Source organism: Leptidea sinapis, chromosome 14 (assembly GCF_905404315.1).
Source record: "Leptidea sinapis chromosome 14, ilLepSina1.1, whole genome shotgun sequence".
Lineage (NCBI taxonomy): Eukaryota > Metazoa > Arthropoda > Insecta > Lepidoptera > Pieridae > Leptidea > Leptidea sinapis.
Window position 1 is genome coordinate 35,001 of NC_066278.1, and position 17,826 is coordinate 52,826.

General features: G+C 45.4%; 2 long non-coding RNA genes across 2 annotated transcripts in view; both read right to left on the minus strand.

The window, feature by feature from the left end:
- Window positions 1–4,273: 4,273 nt before the first annotated feature.
- Window positions 4,274–17,826, minus strand: part of LOC126968107 (uncharacterized) — a 56,551-nt gene continuing 42,998 nt past the window's right edge. The window contains exon 2 of the long non-coding RNA XR_007730138.1: window positions 4,274–5,125. This is a non-coding gene — a long non-coding RNA (uncharacterized LOC126968107). The remainder of the gene's footprint in view (window positions 5,126–17,826) is intronic.
- Window positions 5,279–17,826, minus strand: part of LOC126968105 (uncharacterized) — a 32,021-nt gene continuing 19,473 nt past the window's right edge. Inside the window, exon 2 of the long non-coding RNA XR_007730136.1 lies at window positions 5,279–5,820. This is a non-coding gene — a long non-coding RNA (uncharacterized LOC126968105). The remainder of the gene's footprint in view (window positions 5,821–17,826) is intronic.

Here is a 17,826-nt window from a genome sequence, read left to right on the forward strand (position 1 = left end):
TTACCAAAGCACCTCGCGGCTCGCTCTCCGATATCCAAGGCATGCTCAGCAAATGATCTCTTACCATCAATTGTAACGCCCAAGATTTTCACCGAGTCCACCGCTCCTACAGATTCGCCTGACATTCTAATAACCGGAGGGCGCCCGAACGAACCCTTCAGGGTAATCGACTTAGTTTTCCGCGTTGAAAACTTCAGCCGATTCCTGCGACCCCAAGTCGAGATTCTCTCGAGCACCGCCCCGGCCTTGGTCTCGATAGCAGCCCTAGAATCCGCTTGTATAAGTAGCGTCACGTCGTCCGCGTACGCTAAGATTTCGACCCCTGTTGGTACGTCCATTTCCAGAAGGTCATTCAACAGAATATTCCAAAGTGTAGGGCCGAGCACAGAGCCCTGTGGACACCCCATGGTTGACGGTTTCCACACCGTCTCCCCCCCTGCAAACATACCGACCCGTCTATTGACGAAGTACGAGCAGAGACACTTGTATATGTTCGGCGGGCAGCCGCCCTGCTTAAACTTAAGCAGGACCATAGGCCACCATGCATTATCGAATGCACCTGCTATGTCCAACGTTACCGCCTGGACATACTTGTGAGTGCTGGCGTTCACTGTATAGAGAAGCGAGTTCAGAGCCGTTAACGTCGACCTCCCTTTCATAAACCCATGTTGACGGGTTGACATGCGACTGTACAGACCCGGAGTACATTCACATATCAACTGCTCAAGCACCTTGCCCAGTACTGGCAAGAGGGTGATAGGTCTATACGCCTTTGGGTCAGTCGCCTTCCCATCACCCTTTGGCAGTACTATTAACCGGCCATCCTTCCATACATCGGGGAATACTCCCTCATTTATGCACTTCACATACATAAGTGTCATCTCACACGCGGCCGCCTTCCACGCTGCCTTAACAATACGAGCGGTGACACCGTCTATCCCCGGAGCCTTGTCCGGTAAATTCCGAATTATTCGGCCTATTTGTTCTCTGGTGGGGGGACTCACCGAGTGACCACTGGGCAAACAAGCTGCCGCCAGGCGCACCTGCATATGGTAGTCAGAGTCGGCTGCCAGGTCGTCTTCCGGAAACATTGCTGCCAGTATCCCTCCCAACGCGCTGCGAATATCGATAGCATACCCCTGCGCAAGCTTAAACCCATTAATGACGTTCGCAGGTGGACGCACCCTACCGGTGGCGGCACGATACGCCATACCCCACGGATCGTCATTCCCACTGTCAGCAAGCCGCGAGAAGTGGTTGGTCTCCGCTTCGCGCATAGGCTTTCTGTAGACCGCGCGGGCACGATGGAAGCGCGCCCTGCAGATATCTTCTGCCAGTCCGCCCGCGCGCCGAGACTGTTGCCATTCCCGACGTAATCTGTTATGTTCCCGCCGAAGGTTGTCGAGTTTCCTCGACCACCATTCGTGACCGCGTGTTTGGTCCTTCCCCTTAGCGAACCCTAAGCACTCCCCGGCTGTCCGATCGAGCGTTTGGACAAACTGCTTGCAGAGTTCCTGCGCTGGCTTTCGGCAGTCAAGCCTGCCTACTCGCCACGAGAGCGTAGAACAAAACCGGTCCCAGTTCACACTTCGGTCCCGGAACCTCGTCGGTTCTTCTCCTGGTTCCAGCTCTCCCTGGTACCGCGCGGCTGATGGGTTTCCTATGGCGATGGAGAACGTAATCAGCTGGTGGTCGCTGCTGCTCTCGTCTTCCCTCACCTTCCAATGCAGTATTGGGACTCCTCTGGTTGTAAATGTCACATCAATGTTGGAGGAACCGTTGACCGTGTTGAAAGTGTACGGTTCCCCCTCCTTATTATGTACGAGGAGCCCCTTTGAGAGGATGAAACTCTCCATCGCCAATCTTCTTCGACTTGCTTCTGCACCTCTTCCCTCAAATTGCTCACGGCGACTGTGCCAGAGCGGAGAGTGCGTGTTGGTATCGGCTCCAATGATTATTTGTTTCCCTCTTAGTGCTTCCAGTACGCGGTCCAAGTGTTCAATGTGGGTTTCAATGCTCTCGCAGTACTGGAAGTACGCCGACACCATGTAGAAATCTCCGCCTTCCCCCCGGAAGTGTGCCACTAGGCAGTGCGGCGTGGAAAGATGAGGCAGGATCATTCCAGCTATCCTTGTGCTGTTGACGTAGATCCCTGCCTTCGAATCTTCCGCGCACTGTAGCAGCCCCTGCAGCTGGGCCCTCGCATACTGTTCCTGGACAAGAACAATACCGAGACCCAGCCTTTGGGCGATTTCCGGGAGTTCCGCTGTCGCCGTTGCTGCTCCTTGGAGGTTAATCTGCCCGACGTTTATGCTGCGATGCCTAACATCCATAATCGGTTCTTTCGGCTGCCCTCTTCTGCGCCGCTATCCTGGCCGGGCATGTAGAAGCCGCCGTCTTGTGGTCCTCTCCCTGCTTTCCCGCTTTGACGCAGGTGGCGCAACGCACGTTCTTCGCCTTACACTCCTTGTGGCCATGACCAGCGTCTCCGCACCTGCTGCAGGTCTCCTTCTCCGCCCTGCAGTGCTTCGCGGAGTGCCCATACCATTGGCATTTCGAACAGCATGTGACGTCGAGGAAGTCACGCACCAGGTACCGCTCCCAATCGATTTATACCCTCTCCTTCGACATCAGTCTGTCCCGCCACTGTGCACTGCAGGCTAGCACTACCGTTGTGCACGAGCCTCCATTGGTTTTCTTGTAGAAGGCCACCCTTGGGAAGCCTTCCTTGGCGTCAACCTCGGAGAAGTTCTGCTGACGCAGTGCTCCGAGGAGTTCTTCTCCATCCTTAACGTGGCCCTGGATGTTGAGGATTGCCACCAAGGGTGTCCTTTGTCCAGTCTCCTGCAGTTTCAAGGTTGCGGGCATGGCCTTCTTTATCTTCTCTAAGTCCTCCTTGCTGCGCGTTTGGAGGACAACTCCTGCGTTTCCTACCTTCCGTAGACGCGCCACCTGCAATCCCATTGTGTGGGGATTAATGGCCTCTTTTAATGCAGCCTTCGTTTCGTCTGCAGTGCTCAGACCGCTGCTCTCCATGGGGTACACCGCGATTGATGCACCCATCTTCTGCGGCTTGGGTTGGGTCGCCATCCTACCTGTCCTCAACATACTCGCGTATGTGTTCCCTGGGGGGGTAACGCCAGCTGTAATGGGGACGGCTCTTTCCGTCTCCTTCGCCTTCAAAAGCCTCCCTGCCAGGGTCGCCACAACCGCTGTAAGCCGCTGCACCTGGGTGCCAATGAGGCCGAGGTCCGCTTTGTTCAGTTTATTTGTGGGCCCAGTAGCGGCCGACATAATAGTGCTGCCCGCTGTGTTGGCCAGCTCAATAAGATCCTCAATGTCCTGGTCCTTCATCGACATTCCGTCTTTGCTCTTTAGACCACTCGTACTGGGCTCCAGCTTCCTTCTCAGAGCCTCCTGTACCTCCTCCGGTGACTGCAGCGAGCGCTTCTCCGCACCCTGCCTGAGCTCCTCAACACTGCCGAATCCTCCTGGAGGCGTCCTGGCCAAGGACTTCCTCGGCGTAAATAGCGCTAACGCCTCCAGCTCCTCCAGCTCCTTCCGCTTCTCCTTAACCGCCTCCCGAAGGAGGCGATCAGAATTGTCCATTGTTGCAATTCAACTCACAAAATAAAAAGAAAAGTAGTCTTATACCTACACCGAGTCCTGTCTCTTCCCTAACACTAACTAACTAAATAATAAGTACCTACCTAATACCTAACACAAAATAATTCCTATAAGCTATCTAAATAATGTAAAGTTATAATAAAACACAAAGAATATTAAATAAACAAAGTCGTTAACTAATTACTATAATAAAATCCACACACAAAAGAAAATGACTTGCAAAAAATGAACACAAAAGAAATAAAGTAAACAAAGTAATTAGCTAATGACCGTCGTAAATCAATCAGGATTAACTCCGGTCACGTACGCACCTTAGCTCCTCCCACTACACAGTCACTTGCTAACGTCGCACACAGGCTCCACCCACTCGACGCGATTGGCTAAACGAACTGCTACTAGCGATCACACACGAGAACTTGGGCGGCGACTAACGCAGAGAACACAAAACACGTCCGCTCACTGCGAGAGCCGACGACGAAGTAGATAGGGACAGCGGGAATCTCGTTAATCCATTCATGCGCGTCACTAATTAGATGACGAGGCATTTGGCTATCTCAAGAGAGTCATAGTTGCTATCGCCGTTACTTATTCTTTACTTACTTACCCGTTACTTCTTCGTTACTTCTTCTTCTTTCTTCACGTTAACATTCAGAGCACTGGGCAGAAATCACATTGCGTCAACACCCGCGAGGGCCATCGCAATGCTTTGTTTTAATTAGACAGTCGGATTCCCCTTGTCCGTGCCAGTTCTGAGCTGACCGTTGAACGGCGGTCGTACAGTACCGCGCCGATCGCGCACGAGACGAAACCAACGCGGACTTACGGCTAGGAAGATCCGCGAAAGGCCGGAACGCGGGTCCGGATTCAGCACGACGCGCGAGACCACCTTGCGATGGAGACACGCGCGAGCATCGACCAGGCCCGGCACCGGCCGCATCCACTTCCCGTCCAAACCCGACACGCCCCGGTCCTCAGAGCCAATCCTTATTCCAAAGTTACGGATCCAATTTGCCGACTTCCCTTACCTACATTATTCTATCGACTAGAGGCTCTTCACCTTGGAGACCTGCTGCGGATATGGGTACGAGCCGGCGCGACATCTCCACGTACATCCCTCACCTGAATTTTCAAGGTCCGCAGAGAGTATCCAGACACCGCCGCAAATGTGGTGCTCTTCGCGTTCCGAACCATATCTCCCTTCTATAGGATTCCATGGAACTCGAACGCTCAGGTAGAAAAGAAAACTCTTCCCGGACCACTCGGCGGCGTCTTCAGGCCACTTTGGGTTACCCCGTCGAACACTCGCTTGAGAAACGAGAGAACGATTATTGAAACGGTTCCGCTGCCGGGTTCCGGAATAGGAATCGGATTCCCTTTTGCCACAAAGGGCGTTATTTATCATATACACAAAATATATATAAACACGCCGCATCGACATAAGATCTCTCCTTGAGCTTAGGATCGACTGACTCGCGAGCAACTACTGTTCACGCGAAACCTTTCTCCACGTCAGTCCTCCAGGGCCTCGCTGGAGTATTTGCTACTACCACCAAGATCTGCACCGACGGAGGCTCCAGGCGGGCTCACGCCCAGACCCTTCTGCGCACTCCGCCGCGCACGTCCTACTCGTTACGGCATAATACGCGTGCGCTTTGACATGCACGCGCCGATTGCCGGTAACGGTAGTGTATAGGCAAAACGCTTCAGCGCCATCCATTTTCAGGGCTGGTCGCTTCGGGAGGTGAGTCGTTGCACACTCCTTAGCGGATTTGGACCTCCATGGCCACCGTCCTGCGGTCATGAGCGACCAACGCCATTCATGGTGTCCCATGAGCGTTTTGTAGGCGCCTTAACACTACGTTTGGTTCATCCCACAGCGCCAGTTCTGCTTACCAAAATTGGCCCACTTGGCACCGTCATCAGATCTCCGGCTGCATCGTTCGAGTAAGCCGGAGTTCTCACCCATTTAAAGTTTGAGAATAGGTTGAGGTCGTTTCGGCCCCAATGCCTATAATCATTCGCTTTACCGGATGAGACTGTTAGGAGTCGACGCCAGCTATCCTGAGGGAAACTTCGGACGGAACCAGCTACTAGATGGTTCGATTAGTCTTTCGCCCCTATACCCAGTCCCGACGATCGATTTGCACGTCAGAATCGCTACGGTCCTCCATCAGGGTTTCCCCTGACTTCGACCTGACCAGTCATAGTTCACGGGTCCTTTCTTTCGGGTCCCAGCAACTGTGCTCAGAGCGCGCCCGCATTCGCTGATTGGAAACGAGACGCCTCGGGAGTGCGAGAGATCGATTTTTGACGACCGACGCTCCATCCTCCCTGAGCGCGCGACAAGCGCGCGCCTACACTTTCGTTGCGCCTTTCAGTTTTGTCTGTTTGAATTCATAACTCAATGACTCGCACACATGCTAGACTTAGGGTTAGGTTAGGTTTTTTTTTTTCTAATACCTCCAACGCGGGGGTCGAAGCTTTTGTTATACGATCTACTCTTTCATTATCAATTTCTCTGTTCATCATTTATTCCACATACTATATCTTTCTGCGTTCCTCTACTTTCATACTATACATCGGTGGGTTGCTAATGCTGTTCCTGGCCTAACCAGTGTACCTAACCCTTCTTTCAATTTTTATTTCTTTTTATTAATATTTCTTTTATTTTCTACAATTTCAAACTTTTTACATTTTATCCTACTTAAAACTACCAACTACAATACACTTTCTTATTTACTACTTTACAGTTCTTTATATGATCCTGGTGGGACCTTATATTACTTAGGTTCCTTATTACTGTCTACTTACATTATCGCTTTTTACTACATTTATTCAGTTATATTATATTAAAAACAAAATTTACTACTTGCTAATGTCTAAGAGCATTTTCTATACTATTGTTATATATTTACAAAATATACATTATAGTAAATGCTTAAGTTACTTATTTCTATTATTTACTATTTTTATAATTTTAATGCAGTATTCTATTAGCAATTTAGAAGTATATTTGCCTCTGAATATTGCTGGTAGGTTTTGCTGTACAATTTTTTCACCTATTTTTTGTTCCAGTTCAAACCTGTCCCTTGCGTGTACTGGGCAGTCTTGTAGTAAGTGAAGTACGGTATCTTCAATGTCAGTATCGCAGATACATGCAGGGCTTTCCTTACACCTGAAACGGTGCAAGTATTGGGAAAGCCTCCCATGACCCGTGAGTGTTTGAGTCAGCAGTCCAGTGGGCCTAATTGTCATTATAAGTCTGTATGCGTCCATTGCGTCAGGAATAAACACTTTTGTAATTGATGCTGTCTCTCTGGTCTTATATCTGTTGTACCATTCGACCAGGGTATCCTTTCGGATTAACCGCTTGACGAAAGAGACGGGACACTGGTCATAATCATGTTTTCTACGGCTAGAAAGTGCTGCCTCTTTCGCTAGTTCGTCAGCTCTTTCGTTGCCCTGTAGGCCAGCATGTGCTTTAATCCAAAATAATTTTATAGTTTTATCCTGATTCAATGCGGTCTTCATATTGTTTCGCGTCTCAACAGCAAGCGGATGCAGTGCATTTTGGTTTGTTATAGTCTCAAGGGCCGATCTTGAGTCACTATAGATACCAAATATCCTTTCGGCACGCTTGAGGACTTCTTTCGTGGCTCTGCATACTGCGAGGAGTTCCGCTTGGTAAACGGTACAGTATGCGGGCAAGCTTAGCTTGATGGTTTTCATTTCTGACTCGCGGTCCCAAAGAGATAACGCTGCTCCTACCTTGCCCTCAATTTTGCTGCCATCAGTGTACACTTTCACTTCTTGTCCACTATTACTATCGACTTCATCTTGTGTCGTTAGCCTCTCAAAACTTAGGTCTATCTGCAGAGCTGGATGTGGCTTCTCTGTAAATGCCACACATTCGGTCTCTCTGTCTCCCAGTACCAGCCGTGATGACCCTCTCCTTGCTTCATATAGGGCTGCTGCCTCCTGAATTCGACGGTCGAGGGGAAGTATCCCCGCTAATACTAACGCTGAGTTCAGAGAGACTGTGCGATAGGATTTGCACAATTTCTGTGCAAATACACGCTGCTCCGCGTTTAATGTCTTTTGTGTGCTGATTTTCTTTGTTGCCGGCGCCCATACGCTTGCTGCATACATGATCACCGGCTCCACCACTGCTGAGTAAATGATCCTAATCACATCCGGGTTTAGTCCCCAACTGATTTTTGCGGCTCTGCACAACTGTTTGTATATATTCGCTGCTTTTTTGCAGACATTTGCGACGTGTGTATTGAATTTCATTTTGTCATCCAGGGTGAGGCCCAAGATTTTAATCTCGTTCGACATTCCAATGTCGATCTCCCCCATCCTAAGTAAAGGAATGTCATATTTCAGCTTTCTGGTTAGCGTCATTGCACATGTTTTATGTGGTGCAAAATTCAGTTTATTCCGGATTCCCCACTCCCGGACGTAAGAGAGAGCGGCATTAGCCTGCCTCGAAATATCCAAACCCGTATCCCCACTAAATATGATCACAACATCATCTGCATATGCCTGACAATAGGTACTTTGCTTCTCCAGTCCACGCAGCAGGGGGTCTAGAAGTAGGTTCCATAGAATCGGACCGCCAATGGATCCTTGGACGCAGCCTTTATGAGTATTTCTTTTGTGTTCTTCTCCAGCGTACCTTAAGCCGATTTTCCTACAGTCCAGGTAACTGTCAAGTATTTTTCTCAGGTTGACCGGACATTTTTCCTCAGCCAGTCTGACTTTTATGGCTCGCCACCATGCACTGTCAAAAGCCCCCTCGATGTCTAGTGAGACTAGCGTTACAAGCTTCTTTTCTTCTATATTGCGCTTAATATGGTTCACTAGATTATAGAGGGCATCTTCTGTGCTTCTCTGGGGCATAAAGCCAAACTGGCGAGTACTAATTCTGGGAACTAAATGCCATTTGATCCTCGTCACTAGCAATTTTTCGAGTATCTTCCCCAGGACGGGTAGCAGACCGATCGGCCTGTAGGACTTGGGATTCCGATAATCTTCCTTACCCGGCTTTCTCAGCACAACCACTGTGGCCTCCTTCCAGATATTAGGGAAGTGACCAATTTCTAAACATTTATTGTAAAGAGCAAGGAAAACATCTACTTTGTTAGAAATTACTCGACAGCATATGTCCGCAGTAAAGCCGTCCGCTCCGGGTGCCTTCTTAGGGTTGAAGCTCTCACTCACGGTCTTAAGCTCGAAGGTCGTAAACGGCGGATCAAATGAATCATTTTGAGTCGAAGCGTTTACTTCCTTTGCCAGCTGTCTAATATGGCGATGATGTGAGCTATCCCTCTCTTCAGAGTCTTCCGGGTGGAATGTTTCGGCTAATAGTGCTGCTGATTCTTTTGTACTTAAGAAACGGCCGTCCTTTTTTAGGGTCAAATCCTCTTGACGTTTAGCAGTCTTACCGATCACTCTGTATATACCCTCCCATACCCCCTCCCTGTCTTGTGTCTGGCAGAATTGTTTCCAGCTTTAAATTTGGGCAGCTTTTGCCTGGCATTCGTAATTCTCCTTCGCTTGTAGGTACTCTCTATATACTTTTTCTTTTCGGTCCACTGCCGCATTTCGTATTCTCCGTTTCTTTCTTGTTACATCCTTTTTAAGAGCGAGTTCCTCCGACCATCATGGCATAGAGATTTTTGTCTTACCTGCTTTCAGGGGAATACTAAGCTTGCAACTCATTGTGATACATTCTGTTATCGTTACTGCAATGTCTTCCAATTGTTCTTTGGACACGAATTTACTTATTTCACTAGCGTTGATGTTGTATTCTGTTAACAATTGGTCTATTTTTTCAGGAAAAATGTCCCAATTCGCTTTCTTGGTATTGTAAAGTCGTGTAGTCCTTTGGATATTTATACCCTTCTCCTTTTGGAGGCGTATTTGGAACAGAATGGTATTATGATCAGAGCTTGTTATTCTTTGATCTATTCTCCAGTCTTCTACGAGTCCCAGCAATTCAATCGAACAGGCCGTTAAGTCCACATAGCTGCTGTACCTTACATTGCCTCGTATAGTGTCGAAAGTTGGTATATCTCCACTATTTAGTACCTGAAGTTCTAGTTCCTCGAGGGTCCCGAACATCTCTAAGCCTCTGATGTCATTTACAGAGCTGCCCCACCAGGTATTCTTTGCGTTGGCATCTCCTCCCACATTAACTTTTCTTGTCCCAACCTTACCAAATATGTTTTTTAGTTGACCCAGATATGGCTCAATAGGTTGATTTGGTTCGAAGTAGAAGGAGACTACAGCGATTTCCCAGGTTTTAGATCGAATCCTCACAACAGCGATGTTGTGTGTTGTGAGTTCTGGGCATTGAATTATATCGAGATTTTCATCAAACACTACCACGGCCGCTTTGATAGTCTCTGTACCGTCATCTTCGCTCTGGTATATTCGCGCACCTCTGTAGCTCTTCATCCTTCGAATCTTACCCACGTTAGGCTCCTGGACCAAAGCAAATGCGAGCTTTCGCTCGGTGGCCTCAATCATTAATTCGGCAGTAGCTAGTTCCTTCCTCTGGAGATTGGCCTGGGCCACTGCATATCTACTTGGGGATTTAGATGCTATCTTGGTATAGTTGCCCACTGCTTTTGCAGTACGCTATTTTAGACCTGGCTAGTGCATCCCACTTTTTGCGTACAGGGCACTCGTCACTGAAAGCATTGTGTTCAGCTTTTAGAATCCCAGCCTGCACACAGTTGCAGCAAGATGGGGTATCACCCGTGCTCCATCCCAGGCACTCGTCTTTTTTGTGAGGTCCACCACAATGGCAACACTTTTCAATGTTTACCTCACAGTATCTCCTAGTATGGCCGTATCCGAGGCATATCGAGCATTGAACTAGCGGCGTGAAGTCGTTCACTGTTATTTTTTGTAGGTCTATATGGACTGACCCAGCCGCTGTAGCTCGCGTCCATATTTGTGGGGATACTCTTGTAATTATATGGCATGCATGGGGATTTCTTATTTTCCGCCTAAACCTTATTTCAACTCTTTTTTCCCGCTCATCAAGGCCGTCAAAGAGGCTTCGGTTTTGGTTGACCAGGGCTTTTTTGATGTCTTCGTCTTTATTATAGTTTAGGACATTTCTCAAAATTAGCAGGGGATCGTGATTTTTAGCATCTTCCACTGTCAGACGATCTTTAGCTGCTCTTAATCTCTCTTTCACTATTTCCCTGTCCTCTTTTGTTTTGCATCCTATTATGACCTTGCGATCCTTTCCTTTTCTCACCTTATCTACCCTGACCCATCCCTCTTTAGCATCCACCGTATCCCGGATGTCTTGGAGCACTTCATCGCCTGTTTTTCCTTTATCTGTGGCTGTCACTACCACCGAATGTAACGCTTCCCGTTCCGTAGGCTTACTTCCAGTATTGCCAGATGTAATGCTTGCATAGGATGCGTTGGTAGTGGCTGCGATCTTGTCCAGGTATGCTGCTTGCCGTTCAAGGGCCTGGTTTAGGTGTGTCACCTTTTCGGCGCTCTCTTTCATGATGATACTCTGCTTATCCAGTGTAGAGAGCAGATGGGAAAAAGTTTCTTTGCTAATTTCCCCTTCTCCGTCCGCTTTTTCTGCCCGGGGCTTCTCTTGTTCTGCCTCTTTGACCAGTTGATATAACCGATCTATTGCACTGCAAACCTCTTGTTTAATGTCAGTTTTTAGGTTTCTCGAATTGTTGAGATTTAATTTTGCCCAGTTTAGGCACGCTCTGGCCTCGGCGGTTCTATTAGGGTATACCGCCATCTTCGTACCTACCTTTGCCGCAACCTCAGTAGCAGCACTACTCGCCGTTGTTCGTCCTTCTGAATTATCGCGCTTTTTCGGTGGCACTTTAGGGGCTACCGTAGGGCCTCTATTGGCTACTGGTGATTTTGCCACGAGGGGTCTTATTCCTCCACTCTCCCATTCCCCTATGCTTGTCCGGACCTTTGATGATCCTGTTGCGTTCGACGTTCCTGGAGACTCAGGCGGCAGTGATCCACTTCGGCCACTGGACTTAGGTGTGCGATAGCCAAACATTTTATTTTATTATTTGTGAGTGGTGTTTAGTTGCGTGGAGGTAGCGTCAATATGTTACTGAAATTATGTATAGAGAATGAGGAATAGCCAAGATTTGTAGAAGTTATATATTATGGCTATTAGTTTATTATAGGGTTTATGCTAAAAGCAACTAAATAACCACCTTTTGTATAAGTTGTATATTCTTTGTAGTTATCAGTTGCAGTCAGTCTAATCGTCAAGTCTAAATATATAGTATTACGGTCTTTTCTGATCACTTATTTATAAAATTATGAATAAGACTACCGTAAGTAATAAGTTAGTGGTCTCGACTAAAAGCAGTCAAAAGCAGTAAAATACAAGTCGTCTCAAAATGTAGAGCCACTTCTGCCGAATCTACGGCAATGGTCAGGTTTTAATGGAGTTTTATAGCCACTTAGCTAAGGAATTTATACAGTTATAACAATTACGGTTACAATAACCGGAAAAATAAGAATTACAAAATAAAAAATAAAAAATTAAATAAAAATATAGTTAAATGAACTAAACTCTTAAGTACTAGTAAGAGCAGAAGTATAGAGCAGCCGACGCCGAGTGTAATGGTGACAACCGCTTCTCTCTACGATGCCTGGAACCCGAGATACAGCGTTTTTTAAAATTCCAAAATGGCGGCCAATATGGCGGCCATAAGTCTTGTTTGCGTTTATCTCGCGATCCGGACTCCGCACAAAGCTGTGCGAGGGCTCCCCGAGCTCGGCTTGACTAGCTCTATGTGTCGGTAGTGTAGACTCTACTTGTAGAGATGTCAAAATTATTATGACAGAAACCTGTGGGATGAATAGTTATAGAGGGGGGAATAATAATACAAAAAATCCTGTCTCCGAACGACCACGGGGGACCGAGTTACGAGAGTTTTTAGTTTTCCAAGATGGCGGCCAATATGGCCGACCTGATGACTGTTTTTGAGTAACTTCTGTTATAGCGGGCCAAAATGCACCGTGTTTGGGCTTGTTTGAGAGCTACTTTTGTGAAGAATTTAAATTAATGTACAATAAAATTTTATTTGTACCCCCTGATTTTCTATTTTACGAAAACTAGATTTTTTACACTAAAAATTAAATTACACTTATAAAATGGCTTAAAAATTTTTGAAAAAATTCATTTCGTATTTTTCGACGTCCCTTTAATTTGTTACACTAAAATAAGATATCTACTACAGGGGGAACTATCCCCTCGTGCTCACCCCTAATTTTCAAAAATTCACAACTTCGTTATTTTCGCGCAAAAAATTTTTAAAATTTAGAATATATATTAATTTTGCTAAGCTCTATAAAGGAAGAATTTAAAAAAGTGGTGTTATCGATCGTTTTGTTGACTTGTGAATTTTTGAAAATTTCTGTCAATGTTTTTTATTGTTTAAAAATCCAATAATGATCCAATTTTCACAGGAATACCGCAGTTCGCCAGGGCTCTTCAGCGCGCATCCAATGGCGGCCGCACATATATATTTACTTATTTTTAGGAAACACTAGTTTTAACAAATTTTCTTTTTTCTGTAAGCAGCTGCAAGAAGTAACTTTGTTATTTCTTTCTTTCTTCGGGATGTGTTCTTTCATAAAAAGCTTGGTGTCACCATGTAGAACGTCAAAGGCTCTTTTTAACTATATATACCAAAAGCTAAGATAAGCTTTCACTGCTATGGATTTTTTGGTTACAAAGTTAAGTTGAAGAGCTCGAAACCGTAAAAAGGCTTGTTTATAGTCCAAATTTCAGTGAAATTTTTTGTTCCTTATATTTTCTTTAAATGCTCATCAAGGCCGTTTTTTTGACGTCTTTGGATGTTTTGGGACTCTACGGGTGGCCGAGATAAGTAAGTAAGTAAGAGTATGTAAGAGTCTGGTTCAAACCGCCAGTGGGAACGTCACGATTTTAAGTCACTCCGTGCATGAAAAATTGTAAAAATAGGTTCTTAGTGTAAATATAATCTAGTGATATATCATTAGATGCGCGCTAATTAGTTCTAACAAACAGTGTTAGTTTGGTGAAAATTTATGAATTTTTGGAAATTCTATGAACAAAAAACTAAATTCGCAAAATTTTAAAAAGGATATTGTGCGCGAACAAGATCGGCGACATATAAATTTTCAAGTGCAGTTTTGTGTATATTCGTTGCCCCCATCTTTGGATACCACTCCCTGATTTTTCAGGTGAGGACCCGAAGTAAGGGAGGCAAAAAACAACCCCTCAGCAGTGCTATCTCGGTTAGGTTAGGTTAGGTTAGGTTTTTTTTTTTTTTTTAATGCACCCGCCATCACAGGGTGTTGTTGCTTTACCCCTAACATAATCAGGGACATTTCGTTCTTTATTTTATTATAATAGTATACATAATATTTTTCTTCTTTTTTTGTACAAATTTAATACTTAAAACTACTAGGCCTTATATCTATTTACAACTTTTTGTACCATTTATATCTAAGAATAGGTTATGTTTCAATGTTATCTACTTATTGTCTATATATATATATTTTTATTTTTGTATATTACAAATATTGTAGTGGCATATATTGCCCCTTATTTCCATTTTTTACTTTATAGCACTCTTCTAGCTTATTATTAGGATCTTAACTATTACAATTACAATTTTTTATACATTTAATTAACTTATTATCTATCTTCTAATGCTTTACACAAATGCTACACGATATCATTAATCATAATTTAATCACTTTTATTTCTGTTAATCACCCTTTGACATAGTTTCACACAGTATTCTATAAAAATTTGTCTATTTTTGCTGTTCATAAGGGTACTAATGGAATCAATTGTAAGTTTTATATCTAGTAACTGTTCGATATCAAATCTTTCTCGCATAAAAACTGGACAGCTTAGCAAAATATGTGGCACCGTTTCTGCTTCGTCGGGATCACAGCAAGATGGGCTCTCCCTGCATTTGAAGCGGTACAAATACTGAGCAAATCCGCCGTGCCCTGTCATAATCTGCGTTGTTATATTAGTAGGTACATGCTTCCTAACTATTCGGTATGCCTCCACTGCGTCCGGGAAAAATATCTTTGTCATGGAGGCTGTTTCCTCTCCCTTGTATCTTTGGTTCCACACGTCAAGAGTATCCTCTCGAAGGCTACGCCTAATGAATGAGATCGGACACATGTCGTAGTCTGGCCTCCGCTTAGAATTTAAAGCAGCATCTTTTGCCAATTCATCGGCTCTCTCATTCCCCGCCAAGCCTGCGTGAGCTTTTATCCAAAACAGGTCCACCGTTTTGTTCTGAAGGAATGCAGATCTCAGATTTTCTCTGGCTTCTACGGCTAGGGGATGTAGAGAATTGTTATTCACAATAGTCATAAGGGCTGCCATTGAGTCAGTAAAGATCCCAAATGACTGCCCCACGGCCATCCCGATCTCTCTAGTTGCTCTGCATATCGCCAAGAGCTCAGCCTGGTATACGGTTGCGTATCTTGGTAGGACAAGCTTGAGAGCCCTGGTCTCGGTGTTTCCCCTCCAAAAGGATATGGAGGCACCAACCTTTCCTTCAATCTTGCTACCATCCGTAAAGATACGAATGTCATGTTCATTCTGAGCATCAAATTTCTCTTGATCGATCAGGTTCTTGACCTCCAGATTTCTTGAGATTCTTTGACAGAGGCAACATGTTCTATCTCTCTATCACAGAGTTTGGAATATGATCTACCCTTTTTGATCTCGTACAGAGAAGCCGCCTCTAGAACTCGAAGATCGAGTGGAAGGATCCCTGTCAGGAGTAGTGCGGAATTTAGAGAAACAGTTCGGTAGGCTTTGCACATTTTTTGGGTGATTCCACGTTGAACAGTGCCCAGCTGTTTTCTGACTCCTAATTTTTTGGCTGCTGAAGCCCATACACTGGAGGCGTACAAGATGATTGGTCCTATAGTGGCCACATAGATAATCCTAATAACTTCGGGATGGAGACCCCAACTAGCCTTTGCTGCTCTTTCCAATTGTTTATACACCCCCAGGGCCCTCCTGCATACGCTAGCAACATGAGAATTAAAGGTCAGCTTGTTATCGATGATGACACCCAAGATTTTTAGTTCTGTTACTATTGTAATGGCAACACCACCCATGGTCAGACGCGGGATATCATATTTGTGTTTACGGGTTAACACCATCTCATTAGTTTTCTGAAAGACAAGCATGACGTCGTCTGCGAAAGCCTGACAGTAATCACCCCTTCCCTCTAGGTATCTTAAGAGAGGGTCCAACAAAAGGTTCCACAGTATGGGAACTCCTATAGATCCCTGGACACAGCCTTTCTTGGTGGCTCTGGCATATTCCTCTCCCGCATACCTCACTCTAACTTTTCTATTTTCCAGATAACTGTCAATGACCCTTCTCAGATTCAGTGGACAGTTTTCCTCAGTTAATCGGACACTTATAACTGGCCACCAGGCACTATCGAAGGCTCCCTCTATGTCCAGTGAGATCAGTGTTACTATTTTCCTTTTATTTAACTTTGCGTTGATGTGCTGTACTAGTGTATGGAGGGAGTCTTCGGTACTTTTACAAGTCCATAATATCCAATGAACATGCGGTAATATCGACGTAACTGCTGTACCTCTGGCCCCCTCTAATGGTGTCGAAGGTCGGAATTTCCCCCTGATTTACGACGTTAAGGCCCATCTCTCCCAGAGCGCCTGACATCTCCTCACCCCTTTGGTCTTCCGTCAGGCTTCCCCACCATGGACTTTTGGCATTTGCGTCCCCCCCAATTATCAAGAACCCAGGTCCCACTTCCTTGACAATAGCTTTCAGCTTATCTAGATAGGGCTGTATGGGCTGGTCTGGCTCGAAGTAATAAGAGACAAGAGCGATCCTCCAGGCGCTGGTCTGGATTTCCACCACTACTGAGTCTCGCACAAATAGCCGCGCAGTAAGCAGCAGAATCGCATCGCTCCGCGTTCGAAAAATATTAGTTGTGGTATTTTTATCTTCAAGTTAGCAGAGTGACATATCCACGGATTCGTCTCGAGACAGAGATTCCAACGAACGAAAATCTGATTAAAAAAAGTGACTAATAGTGACAAAAAACTGCTCCTTAAAAGTGAAAAGTGAGTGCGCCGCCGAAATAAGATCGACAAACCCCCTTTTTACTAGTGCTAAAAATTGCGCCCCGTTGGGCGGCACATTTTGACCCCACGCTTGAAAATTTCCAGCAAAGGGGAAAGTTACCATCCTCAAGATAGTGCAGCACGGCGTGACCTGAGGTGCTAGAAAACTCAACTGCCTCCATCTGATAGTGCTCGACAAGTTGAACCTAGACACGTATCACAAGTTTAGCTCCGAAAACCAGGAGACCCCTGCGGCCAGTTTTGCAAAAGCGTAACTTTGCAAAGACCAGAACTCCAGGACCCCTGCAGCTGTACCAGCGACAACCCGGGAAATCGAAGCCACCAGCACACCCTATACATAGTATTTTTTTGGAAATTTTTATACTTTAATTTAAAATTTTGTACGTGCTACCAAGTTAACCTCGCGCGTTAACAACCGTACAATTAAGTTGGTAATTTCCTCTTTCCTTAATTTCCGCTTGTTTTTCCAAAAAATTTAATAAGTCCCGTCTGGACAACCATCTCCTGATCTATAATCACTTTTTAAATTTTCAAAATACCTAACAAATTTCTCCAAATCTTACTTACTAAATCCAAATTTCACAAAACACGAAGGATTAACTTGGTACACTCTCGGGCCTGAACCCCAATATACTGGTTTATTATTATAATTGAAATAGTTAGTTTAAGCTCTCACCTTTCAAGAGACACCTATTTTAAATTTTTTGGACAATTTTAAGGGGTCCAAATAAGTCTCCAAAGTTAACGGAAATTGTTCTAAAAATAGAACATTCCACAAAGAAGCGGCTAAGGGTGACACGTTTTAGTGAACATAATAATATTAAAATTGAATTATTTTTAAGCATAACCTACACACAGACGGACTGACAAAATTGTAAAAAATTGTATTATATAGAATAACTCAGGAGTCCCTGGACTTAGACCACCCGAGTCCACTCCTCTCTTCAAGACGTACATATTGCAATCTGCAGATTCACCCTTCGACCCCCCCCCTTCCCCTTAGGGTCTAACTTAAGTACCATTGGTCTT